Below are 14,301 nucleotides of genomic sequence, written 5' to 3'. Positions count from 1 at the left end.
GTCCTCAAAAGGAAGGTCGGTCTTCTTTACTATTTTGGTAACTTGCACATCCATCTTTGGACAAGTGTCCCATACTTTAGACTCCTCGGGCTCAAAAACAAGTCTCTTTTTAAAGTTTTTGGACACGATAACCCTTTTTTCTGGCTCTTGCCACTCCTCAGAAACCAGCTCCTTTAACGTGTCATTCAGGGGAAACACCCTCTGGCGTTTTGCCTTCAATCCCCCAAATAGTTCCTCCTCCTTAGATCTAGGGGGAAGAATCTCCTCGATTTCCAAGGTCTGTCTAATTGCTTTTAAGAGACCATCGAGTTCCTCGAACTGAAACAGATGACGTGAATCTTCTGTTTTTTGTGAGTCCGTAGGATCATCATCTTCTACGTATGAGCATGAGGGAGCTTCAGAATCATCCCCCCCCTCAGATATAGAAGAATCCGGCTCCACTCTAGGTTTTTTACACGGTGGAGGCCTGGACGTAGCAGCGGCCACTGAAGAGCTTATTTTCTCCTCGATAAACCCCTTTAATTCGTCTAAGAAGGATGTCTTTTCCTCTCTCATAAAATTGTCGATGCAAGACTTGCAAATCGGCTTTTTGTATGAGTCGGACATAGAGTGGGCACACATGTTGCACTTTCTAAGCCGGCTTTTCTCGGGTTTTTCAGACCTGCTCGTCTTATCCCCTTTATCCTCCTTGCCTTTCGTTTTAGACCCTTGGTCTTTCTCCTGAAAGGGCAAGCGGAGGATAATAAATGACCCGCTATTTTACACACAGTAAAAAAACCCAAACCTGCACAAAATCCCACTTACAGAAACCGGAGGATGCAGGAAGGTAGGGTCTGCCTCGTCAGCCATCATAAAAGCCGTGGAAGCGCACAGGAAAATTCAGAAATACACAGCACAGGAAACCAGCACCGCAGCGTCACACACAGATCTTAGACCTGAGATCAGCGTGACTACCTGCTCCAGGTGACCTTAAATACCTTAATGGGGAGCCCATCCCCCTGTAGACTTCGCCTGCGCCGTGCTCCCGTTCCCAGGGATGCATTGCGGTCCTGTGAGCCGCCACTTCCGGTCGCGACCGGAAGTCGTCATCGGACCTCGAGGACGCCGGGAATTGTAGTTTTTTCGGCCGCCGCGCGCTCACACACGGATCGCGGAGCGGCGGCCAGGACGAACGGACTGGAAGGGCGGCGAAAGGGAGGACACAAGGCCGACCGAACGCCCCAGCCCGCCGGGATTTAGCCAGCCAGGACTACCCGTAAGTTTTACTTCGTCCCCCCCCCCCCTGGAGGAGAGAGGGCACCTCTCTTGTCCTGCCTCGGCAGGGACAGGAAGAACACTGGCGGGAGGATGCAAGGGGGGGAGCATTTAACCTCTCTTCTTCCTGTCCCTGCAGAGGTCAAGGGGCATCCTCCAGGTTGGGCCGTCATGGGGGACGAAGCGGAAATATACAGCTCCGACTTGCATACAAATTTGACTTAAGAAGAAACCTGCAGAACCGACCTTGTACGGAACCCGGACTCATTGGCCTGGTATTTACCTTTCAATATGTCAGCAACATCTGAGTCTTGGGAGAAAGGAACAATTTAAAGGGAACTTGTCAAAAGCTGTTAGAGTACCGTATTTTTCGGACTATAAGGCGCACAAAAAATCCTTTGATTTTCTCAGAAATCAAAGGTGCTCCTTATATATGAACCGTACTTGCAGACAACAGCTGCCTTGAACTGTGCACAGTTCTGCCACCTGCTGGTCATTCATCCTTATAATCAGGTGCGCCTTATATATGAACATAGACATTTTAGCAGGCATTTATTGATGGTGCGCCTTATAGTGCGAAAAATACTGTACTAAACTACTAGCACCCTCAGATAGGGTACAAAATATCCTTTCTATATTTCCCTATTATATTTTAAAATGCATCCGTTTACATATTAACAAAAAGCACCTCAAATTTTATATGAAAATGAGCTGAAAAGCATCACTTTTTGCCTGAGATTACTTTTAGAGGCTGGAGGGGAAGAGTCGCTTCAGACACCCCTATGTTGAGCACTGTAGTACCTGGAAACATGCTTTTGGTATAATATTAAAGATGAGAAGGATTTTCATTCTGTGAACCATAGAACCATAGATGTGGGTAGTTAGAGACATACTGATCTTTATCTGTAGCTCATGTTCCCCACTGTCTCTTTACCTGCCTGTAACTCTGATTCTATAGCTCACAGAACCACAATCCGGATGTCATTTTTATAAAAGAGTCTCATCTTTCATACACTACGATTCTAGGTATTATAGAGCCCATATATGGGCGTCTGAAGTGATGACTCTTCTAAAAAAAAAAGTGACTCTTCTATTTTTAATTTTTTTTTAAATCAGTAAACATGCGAGAGGGATTTCTAAAAGGACATTTCATACCCTACCTGAAGTTTCTGGTAGCTTGTTCATATAAAAGCTGGTGACAAGTTTTATTTATGTACAGTCTAAGATTTTTCAGAGAATTGTGAGGATAAGCGAAATGTCTTGGCACATACAATAAATACACTATGTTTTAGATGAGGAAAGCAAAAAGTCACAATTGCTTGGCCGTGCTCCAGGAATTGTGACTTTTTCATTCCTTGTGTGTAAGACATGATAAATGCCCCACTTTGTGCTCTATGGAATTCATGTGATATCTTGAACATAGCCCTCTATTTGGCAGAAATGGGCATATGTTATGCATTTTATTTACCCGTGATGTGTATTTGTGTTATATATAATAATATCTTATTCTTATTCACACTAGTTACCATTATCTCAGTATTGAAGCCCTGTGCTTATTTTTAAAGAGGATGTGTCATCCTAAAAAAAATGGCACTAGGAGCTGCATACTAAAGTAAGCACCCCCCTGGTGCCGTTTTTAAGGGTGACACCTCCTCTTTAATGTAGAAACTAAAATAAATAATTTGACAATTGATTTTTAGATTTTATATAATGTCTGCATAAGGATGCGGACAGTGGCGTAACAAGACCCCAGTGGGCCCCGATGCGAACTTAGAAACGGGGCCCCCATATACCTAAACCCTCACTGCCAGCCCCATACCGCATATTATTCTTCAGAATACACATATTTCATATATACTTTGCACAGACATAAGCACATACACTACATATAACTAGAAGCTGATGGGCCCCAGTGCAAAGTCTGTGCTAGGCCCCCGACTATAATGTATGGTTTATAGCAATAGTCTTCTCATATGGGAAAGTGACACTATAAGGGCCCCCTAAGCCTCTTGGGCCCTGGTGCGACCGCAACCTCTGCACCCCCTATAGTTACGCCCCTGGATGCGGACACGGGTTCCGTTTGCAGCGTGTTTTGAAACAGGGAGGGGCTTGTGCCAATCGTATCAGCGTTTCATAGGAAACACATGCAATTGGTAACAAGCCCCACGAGTTCTGCATTGCTTACATGAAAAACACATCGGGGCACATTTACTTACAAGGTCACTGGACATTGTTTGTGTATAATGCTGTGTGCGGCGATTCTCTAAGATCGTGCGCCAGAAATCATGAATGTGTCACTGCTCAGGTCCGACAGAGTTCACCATCTATTTTGTGGTGCATCTTTAACATAGGGTGTGCAACACAATTTCAATGTTAATTATGGCGCTCGGTCCGAATCAGTCGGACCATCCGACGGCTCACAGCCTAATTTGCGACGGATGGAAGCCAGCGCAGCTGCGCCACAAAGGGACCGCGTGTGACACAATCCAGGACACACTTAAGAACCTGTGCAAGCCGTTTTAGCCATGAAAAACATGAACAGTCTGACAAAAGTGCAGCACGCGACCCTTAGTAAATGTGCCCCATTGTGCTCGTTACCAAAACGCTGATGCGATCGGGCACAAGCCCCTCCAAGTTCCGCTTGCAACGTGTTTCAAAACCTATTTCTAGCAGAAATTGTGTCTACACCTAAAGTTGTGAATGACTTGTACTAATAATAAAATATCATTGTGTAAAAGTTTTACCCAGAATGTATTTGTATATTTCAGTTTCATACATAAAATACGAAACTGAGGAGAAAACATAAAGATCATAGGAAAACATAAAAATTTGAGTGACCACAAAGTAACATCTGGGACCCCAAATGTTTCTAACTAAGGAGGAGGCGTAGGTATCTTATACGTCATCCAGGGGAAAAACTGTGCTGAAAACAGGTTTTAAAGGGGTTGCCCAGAGGTTGAAAAATTTGGCTGCTTTCTTCCAAAAACACCTCCTATCCTGTCCAAAGGTAATGCGTGGTATCGCAACTAAGCTCCATCATCTCTATACTGCTGAGCTGCAATAACAACACTGGTCATGGTCCTGGATAATGCCTTTAAGGCCAGTTAACAGTTAAGCGCTGACCTACTTCAGACACTTATGGAAGAACTACATCCAAGAAAAAAGAAAACAAACACCTTAATATAGATGTGCTGGGGGTAGGATTGGACTTATAGAAGAACACTTTAAGTTGCAGACTAATATTATTTATAAGGTTCAAATGATCTTGTGATCCGGTAACCAATGTCCTGGCAAATACCAGGGATGTAAAGTAAACTGCAAGGAGCCCTGGCTACTTATTCAGTCATAATAGACTCTATTCAATGCCACATGTGCCTCATAGACCTATGTCTTGTTCCCTTTGTACCTTTTGGCACCACATAAATAGTTTCAAACTCAGGTTGGAGCGTTTCCAAAATAATCTAAAAATGTCTCTATATTTTTTATTCTATCCTTAGTATACAATTCCAGCACATAAAATGATATATAACAATAATAAAAATAATATATAAATCCTTATTTCTATAGCGCCATCATATTCTGCAGTGCTATTCAGATCATGGGGGACATATACCAGCAAAATAAGATATTACAGAACAATAACATGGTCAGATGAAACAATAGGAATGAGGCCCTCCTCACAAGAAATGAATAATAATAATCTTTATTTATATATAGCGCCATCATATTCTGTAGCGCTTTATAGACTATAGGGGAAATAGACAAATAAAATAATACTCGACAGAGTGAAAACATAGTTTTGTGGAACAATAGGAATGAGGGTCCTACTTGCAAGAGCTTACAGTCTACCAATAATGTGACATTAGAAAGTTGCACAAAATGCTCAAATTAATATTCCTTTACTTGGAAAGTAACCATTAGTGTACCCGGGTCAGGGTCCATACACATTACAGATGACATCTGGACTATTGTTAGATTACAAGTAGAGCCCAGTTCCCTTTTACATTGGGATTGTCTGTTAAAAGGGTTTTCAGAGACCGAAAAAACCCCATTGCTGGCCGGGAGGGGGCTGCTTAAAAAAAAAAAACTACATTTATGATGGCATAGATAAAAAAAATAAAAGAACTGCAACTAACAACTGTTGCAATCAATGAATAAGTATTCTATTCCTATAGAGAGAGCCAATATGATAGTATAAGAGATAGTAAGTGACAGTAAAGAGAAGAGATAAGAATTATTATTGGATCATATGATTTTATGCAGGAGAGTACACTTAATTTTTCATTCCAGATACATACAGATCTATGCAGTCTGCTTTGCACATTGTCAAAGTTGTAGATCAAAGACGGCTAGCCACTGTCAGACATGTTTAAAGCTTGTACCATTGCTTTGATATTCAAATGCAGAAGGCATCAGGGGGTCTATGTAGTGGCAGAAGCCAGACCTTACAGTGAGATGAAAATTACACTACTACCTGACACTGTGGTGTATCAGCCTCAGGTACAGACGAGCTGGGATGAGAGCCTGTCATGGGTGGCAGGTACTATGAAGGACGGTGGTGATCAATCATGTATTCCACATAATATTGCCCACATTCAGCCTTAAGCAGTAGAGAATACAAATGTCCGCAAAAAAGTAGAGTATTAATTACAACTGAATAACAAAGAGATCTTTCTAATAAGGCTAAATTCACACTACCATTAAAAAGTGAAGAACGGAGGTTTAACATGTCATTTTAAAAACCCATTGACATTAATGTCAATTTTATGGCCTCTGTTATGGTCAGTTTGTCATGGATCTGTTATCAATGCGTTTTTTTTAAAGATGCATGAGTAAAGGATACCTACCAAACGGAACATGACTTAAAATTTACATTCATGTCAATGCAAATGTTTAACTGATACGTTCAACCTCCGTTAAACTTCCATTCTTTACTTTTTTTAACAAAGGGAAGGAACGTGCGAAATGAGCCTTAAGGCTACATTCACACGACCGTATTATTTCTCCAGTCCCGTATTTACGGGTCATATATACGTGACGTTTTTCATCCGTATGCATCACGTATGTAACCCGTATTTTATACGTCCCCATAGACTTCTAGGGCATACGGAACTGAAATACGGGAGAAAATAGGACATGCTCTATATTTTTATACGGCCAGTATACGGTACGGTACGGAACGGAGTTAACAACGGCAATATAAATGGTCAGACATATTGTCCATTGAAATGAATGTGGCCGTATGTAATCCGTAAAAAAACGGTACGGTACGGTACGGATACAGCCGTTTTCATACGTCCGTGTGAATGTAGCCTTAGACATATGATTCTTGTTGGGTTGATATATTGGGTATATTCTGTGCATTACAATAATTTTTTTTATTGAAACACAGTAAGGTTAGAACAGTGGGTGCAGTTAAGTACAGAACAGGAGGACAAATCCACTGCAAATATGTAAATATTTAAAATTATGGTTTAAAATATATATTTATAATAACACAAAAATAAAATACACATAGACAAAATGCTAACATTGGGTGCATAGGTGTGGAAATCCACGGGTGTGCACCAATATTGCCAGAAGGAGAGAGGAGACAAAAAACGCGAGAAATTCAAGTGTATTCTACTGGGAGCGAGATAAGTGTAAAGGAGTGACTCTCACCTTATCCAGTAGGAAATGAAGCATATCATAGGTCAATAAAGAAGAGGAGCTGCTGCCGACGGGACTCCTGGTCCGAGCATCTAGCAATGACGGACTTGGCAGTGCAGTGAAGATCCACGAGTTACTCGAGGTACTGTCCCGCTCCTATGGGCACTGCTGTACTCAGTGAGTAGATAGATATGTAAATATATATAAATATATATTGATAAATATATCAATAAATATATAAATATATATTGATAAATATATCAATATATATTTTATGATCACAAGTCTATCTACTCACTGAGTACAGCAGCGCCCATAGGAGCGGGACAGTACCTCGAGTACCTCGTGGATCTTCACCACAAAAATGAAATACAGGCAGTCCCCTACTTAAGAACACCCGACTTACAGATGACTCCTAATTAAGAACGGACCTCTGGATGTTGGGAAATTACTGTACTTTAGCTTTAGGCTACAATATACAGCTGTAACAGTTATCACAGGTGTCTGCAATTAAGCTTTATTGTTAATCCTGGTTTTTATGACAACACAATATTTTTAAAATCCATTTTTCACAGAGACCCAAAAAATTTTGGCTGGGGTTACAATGATAAAATATACAGTTCCGACTTGCATACAAATTCAACTTAAGAACAAACCTACAGAACCTATCTTGTACGTAACCCAGGGACTGCCTGTACAACAACCCCCCCCCCACAAAATAACACTCAAGATAACAAATTACTTAAATAAAGTTACCATACATACTCGGGTATAAGCCGACCCAAGAATAAGCAGAGGCCCCTAATTTTACCACAAGAACCTGGGAAAACCTATTGACTCGAGTATAAGCCAAGGGTGGGAAATGCATTGGTCACAGCCTCCGCAGTATATAGCCTGCCGGACCCTGCCCCATAGTATATAGCCAGCACCTGCCCCCCAGTATATAGCCTGCCAGCCCATATCCCCCAGTATATAGCCAGCCCCCTGCCCCAGTATATAGCCAGCAGTGGGGGAAGCCAGAAAGGTGAGTTTTGATATATTTTTTTTACTCGAGTATAAGCCGAGTTTGGGGTTTCAGCACATATTTTTGTGCTGAAAAACTAGGCTTATACCTGAGTATATATGGTATATCCACAGGTGAAGGAATTATTTTAAAATATAATATAGTAAAATATTTTATAGATACTTCTCTTTCTGAAAACAAAAGCATCAAAATTCTCAGTGCTGTTTGTTTCTTCCCTTACATATACGGTACATTGAAAGTAGAAGTAAGCCACTTGTTTAGTTATACATATATAACAATAACTAATCATTATAATGACTAATCATTCACTTTCATACATGAGGACATGTGGACGCAGTGCTATGTTGCATGTGACTACTTGTGGCCAGGGCCGGATTAAGGTTGGTGGGGGCCCTTGGGCGCAAAATCTGGTGGAGGCCCCCACTAAGTGTAGCGTACACACACGTCCTCCTGCTTCCTTTCCACTATCCCAGCAGTAACACAGCTACATACAGCCGCCTCACCCCAGTAACACTGCTACATACAGCCGTCTCACCCCAGTAACACAGCTACATACAGCCGCCTCGCCCCCAGTAACACAGCTACATACAGCCGCTTCATCTCCAGTAACACAGCTACATACAGCCGCCTCCCCCCCAGTAACACAGCTACATACAGCCGACTCGCCCCCAAGTAACTAAGCTACATACAGCCGCCTCATCCCCAGTAACACAGCTACATACAGCCGCCTCGCCCCAGTAACACAGCTGCACACAGCCGCCTCATCCCCAGTAACACAGCTGCATACAGCCGCCTCATCCCCAGTAACACAGCTACATACAGCCGCCTCACCCCCAGTAACACAGCTACATACAGCCGCCTCATCCCCAGTAACACAGCTACATACAGCCGCCTCACCCCCAGTAACACAGCTACATACAGCCGCCTCACCCCCAGTAACACAGCTACATACAGCCGCCTCATCCCCAGTAACACAGCTACATACAGCCGCCTCATCCCCAGTAACACAGCTACATACAGCCGCCTCATCCCCAGTAACACAGCTACATACAGCCGCCTCATCCCCAGTAACACAGCTACATACAGCGGCGACAGCACAAAACATATATATATGTATATATATAGAGTATATACATACATTCCAAATACACAGTATATACAAAAACCACATCATTCACATATATATAAATGTACACACATATATGCGTGTATATACACAGTAGATGCATAAATACACAGTATATGCGTGTATATACACAGTAGATGCATAAATACACAGTATATGCGTGTATATACACAGTAGATGCATAAATACACAGTATATGCGTGTATATACACAGTAGATGCATAAATACACAGTATATGCGTGTATATACACAGTAGATGCATAAATACACAGTATATGCGTGTATATACACAGTAGATGCATAAATACACAGTATATGCGTGTATATACACAGTAGATGCATAAATACACAGTATATGCGTGTATATACACAGTAGATGCATAAATACACAGTATATGCGTGTATATACACAGTAGATGCATAAATACACAGTATATGCGTGTATATACACAGTAGATGCATAAATACACAGTATATGCGTGTATATACACAGTAGATGCATAAATACACAGTATATGCGTGTATATACACAGTAGATGCATAAATACACAGTATATGCGTGTATATACACAGTAGATGCATAAATACACAGTATATGCGTGTATATACACAGTAGATGCATAAATACACAGTATATGCGTGTATATACACAGTAGATGCATAAATACACAGTATATGCGTGTATATACACAGTAGATGCATAAATACACAGTATATGCGTGTATATACACAGTAGATGCATAAATACACAGTATATGCGTGTATATACACAGTAGATGCATAAATACACAGTATATGCGTGTATATACACAGTAGATGCATAAATACACAGTATATGCGTGTATATACACAGTAGATGCATAAATACACAGTATATACGTGTATATACACAGTAGATGCATAAATACACAGTATATACATGTATATACACAGTAGATGCATAAATACACAGTATATACATATATATACACAGTAGATGCATAAATACACAGTATATACATATATATACACAGTAGATGCATAAATACACAGTATATACATATATATACACAGTAGATGCATAAATACACAGTATATACATATATATACACAGTAGATGCATAAATACACTGTATATACACAGTAGATGCATAAATACACTGTATATACACATATACACTGTATATACACATATACACACACAGAAAAACACATATGTATATACTTACCTGTTAGGGTTGACCGGGTGCCTGTTTGTTCGGGCGGGGGGTCTTGCCAGTGCTTGTTCGCCAGGGGGGGGAAGTCGGTCGGTTGTTGCTTATTCGGCCGGGAAGGAGGGGGGGGGGGGTTGGCGGGTGCATGTTTCGTGCGGGGGACGGGGGGGGGGGGGTGAGCGAGCGGAGCGGGGGGTGGTGAGCGAGCTGAGTGGGGAGCAAGGGGTGGTGAGCGAGCTGAGCGGGGAGCAAGGGGTGGTGAGCGAGCGGGTGGTGGTTAGCGAGCGGAGCGGGGGTGGTGAGCGAGCTGAGCGGGGAGCAAGGGGTGGTGAGCGAGCTGAGCGGGGAGCAAGGGGTGATGAGCGAGCTGAGCGGGGAGCAAGGGGTGGTGAGCGAGCTGAGCGGGGAGCAAGGGGTGGTGAGCGAGCTGAGCGGGGAGCAAGGGGTGGTGAGCAAGCGGAGCGGGGAGCGGGGGGTGGTGAGCGAGCGGAGCGGGGGGTGGTGAGCGAGCGGAGCGGGGAGCGGGGGGTGGTGAGCGAGAGGAGCGGGGGTTGTTGAGCGAGAGGAGAGCGAGCCGGGCGGGGAGCCGGGGGCGGTGTTTAGCCGGGATTGAGCGGAGCGGAGCGGGAGCGGAGAGCGAGTGAGCGGACCAGGGGGCGGGGGGGGGGGCGGTGTTTAGCCGGGATTGAGCGGAGCGGGAGCGAGCGGGGTTGCTTGTCACCTGTGCCGGAGGGGGGGAGGGGCGGATTGGCGGGGGGCGGCTCCCCATGCAGCAGGATGAGTGGGCGGGCAGTTTATGCAGGGGCTGGATCGCCAGGGAGGCGCTCACCAATGCCCGGAGGCGGAGGGCGGCGTTCGGCTCATGAGGGGGGGCACGGGAGGTGCGATCTGGTGGGGGCCCCTAGGGGGGGCAAGATGGTGGGGGCCCCGGGGCTAGAGCCCCGGGAGCCCCGCCTATAATCCGGCCCTGCTTGTGGCAGTAACATAATCTACACTATCTCCAATTTCCACAATATAGAAAAAAGCATTGTTAGGTAACAGTGGCTACAGAAATTATTCACTTGCTTTAAACTTTTCACTCTTCGTTTCATTGCAGCCAATTGGAAAGATCAATTTTTCGCTCATTAATGTGCACTCTGCCCCATCTTCACAGGAAAAAACAGAAATGTTATTTTATTAAACAAGAAAAAGTGAAATATCACATGGTAATAAGTATTCAGCCCATTTGCTCAGTATTGAGTAGAAGCTTTTGAGCTGGTACAGACAGGAGTCTTCCTGGGAATGATGCTACAAGTTTCTCACACCTGGATTTGGGGATCCTCTGCCTCTTCCTTGCAGAGAATTTGTTTGGGGCAGGGAGCCCTGTAGAAAAATTCCACTTGTGGCGCTTCTTTTCATATAACTACAGGAACTTTATTTAAAACATAAGGAAATATAAAAAGAAAGAAGCTGGATGTATTAACCAAATGGTTATAGGATTGTTGCCCTTCATTTTTATACAAGCTGTAATAGGCAAAAATCCTATAACCATTTGGCGCCTCACAGGATAACTGCTGTTATAAGTGTCAACAGTGCCACTAGAGGCAGGAGTCTGTTTTATAATATAATTATATAAAAATACACTGTGTATGGAGAGGACTTGAAAGTCAAGGTGTGGGAAGTGAGCAATAACATAGTATACACAAAAAAAGAAAGAAAATTACGGATTGCAGGTGACATACACGTTCGGGAGCGCAGAGTTCTGCCCAAACTTTGACCGGGTTATACTTGTTAAAGTTTCCTGTAAGTGACCAACCCCTGGTTAGCATCCTTTCAGCGCTGGGGACCTGGGTTCAAGTCCCAGGGTCAACATCTGCAAAGAGTTTGTATGTTCTCTCTGTGTTTGCATAGGTTTCTTCCTGATCCTCCAGTTTCCTCACACACTCCAAACATACTGTTAGGTTAATTAGATTATGAGCCCCATTGGGGACAGGGACTGATTTGGCAAGTTCTGTGCAGCGCTGTGGAATCTATGTGCGCTATATAAATAAAGAAATTATTATTATTTAAGGATGTAGCTCATGTTCCCCAATAGGACTGAGTGCATTTTTTTGAAATGTATTATGAGTCACAAACTTTAAAACACTTTACCTTACCCAAGTGATGTAGAACAATTTTCCCTCAGAATTTGGTTTGTTTCCAATTCCATTTTACAATAAATCAAGCAGACGGGCCTTATTGGAGAAAATTGAGAGAGTATTGGTGTACACTACCCACACATTGTAGCCCTGTACCTCACCAATAAAATACATGATTGATACCATCTGATACCATGAAATGTAATGGCATGTGTACAGCTGTTATGTTGTTTAATTATGTGTCTAGCTAGGGGAGGGTCTCTTTGGTTGACAATATCCCCTACATGGGTGCCAAAACTCCTGTATCGTTTTGCCTATATACTCCAGGCCACAGATACCGATAGCCCTATTGACCACCCCTTCAGATCTACACTTGATAAAAGATCTTATATCACAAGTATCCCCAGTGACACTAGAAGCAATGTTCCATTGTCAACATGAAGGTGCATGCCACACAACCACCCCAGTGATAGTTCCCTGTTCCTTTAGAGCTGTCCAATCACATAGTTTTTCTAAGAGGCACAAAATGGCTGTGTACTAGGCGGTCCGATGATGCCGACATGGAATGGCTCAGTAGAGGATTTTGGACCCTACCCTCCATCCCTGGTCTAATCAACTGGTCCCCAAACATCATTGTATGGGTGAGATTGTTCCTATTTATACATTGTTATCCATGTGTATATATGTATAGTCCTACACTTCATTATCAATAGCTTAGCCAACCACTGTGGCAGTAACAGTTTGCTATCTATTTTATGATATGTGGGTACCTTATAGTACTCTATTTTTAAAGTAATTATCAGAAAAGTTATGTTTTATTATGTCTCTTTTCACCTTTGCTGTTTTGCTAATTCCATTGTACAATGTTCCCCATTGAGATACAATAATGTTTTATTGCAACCGGTCTTTGCCATCTTATAATGTTCTGCAGGACGGTGAATGGCGCTAATATGAGAATGACCATGGATACCATAGTTGTCTGAAAGACTGGTACATACATGGTCAGCTCCAGGTTTCAGTAGGCCCCTGGGCAATAGAGCCTCAGAAGGCCCCTTTGCAGTAAACCCAAAAATTCAGAAACTAAAACAGTCTCCTGTTCCCTAAAACATTTCCTAGTTTATCATCCCAAACAGTTCCCTCGTGGTTATTTTATATATAGCTCCCTCATGGTTATGAAGCCCCCCCACCCCTATGGATTTCTTATGTACAGCCTTATGTGAGCCCCCCAGCACCTATGGGCCCCAGCACTTGCCCAGGTATGCCCAGTACTGGTGCTGGACCTGGGTACATAACCCGAGAGAGGCATGTTCCGGATGTATCAAGCACTAATGTGTCAGGTCACATCAATAAGAACAGACGGCCTCTATTTTTAGAGCTGTGACCGGGGTCCACATCAGCAGGGGTTTGCCTCCACCTACGGGCCCGGTCGTGGTCAGAAGGGGTTCGTTATGCCCCAGGTGTAGTCATGATACATCAGCCACCTGCTGTGCATGGAGAGGGCTAAGCTCCTGCCCTGAACACTCCCTATCTTAACTACACTGAAATTTTAATAGTTAGTTGTGTTTAATGCTTAACCACTTAATGACTGACCTAATTTAGCCCTTTAATGAACAAGCTATGTCGTGTGTCCATTGCTGCATACAAAAAGCACAGACTTTTTTGGGGAGATATTTTTTATTGCTGGCATAGAAGCAGTGAAATAAACACAAATTCTTGCAGATTTAAACTGCAAATACACCACTTCAAACACCATGTGGGCATGGAGGGGGCATAGAGAGGTGCGTGGGGCGGTGGAGGGGTGGGCATGGAGCATTACCGCCCCGTACCTGCTTTCTTTTGAGCAAAACTACGCCAGGTCCTAAGACTCTTGATGTATGTGGCACGAGAAGGGGGGAGCAGGAGTGCCAGCTTATGATAAATTTCCCCCTATATCTCAG

At 43.2% G+C, this 14,301-nt stretch overlaps 1 long non-coding RNA gene across 1 annotated transcript in view; it reads right to left on the bottom strand.

Annotated features, from left to right (window-relative positions):
• LOC140064584 (uncharacterized) overlaps nt 1-14,301 on the bottom strand; it is a 44,887-nt gene that overhangs the window by 21,902 nt on the left and 8,684 nt on the right. The gene's annotated exons all lie outside the window — the stretch shown is intronic.

This window comes from Engystomops pustulosus, chromosome 6, assembly GCF_040894005.1.
Source record: "Engystomops pustulosus chromosome 6, aEngPut4.maternal, whole genome shotgun sequence".
Classification (NCBI taxonomy): Eukaryota; Metazoa; Chordata; class Amphibia; order Anura; family Leptodactylidae; genus Engystomops; species Engystomops pustulosus.
Note: the sequence above shows the minus strand (reverse complement) of the source record. Positions and strands in the feature narration are given on the sequence as shown.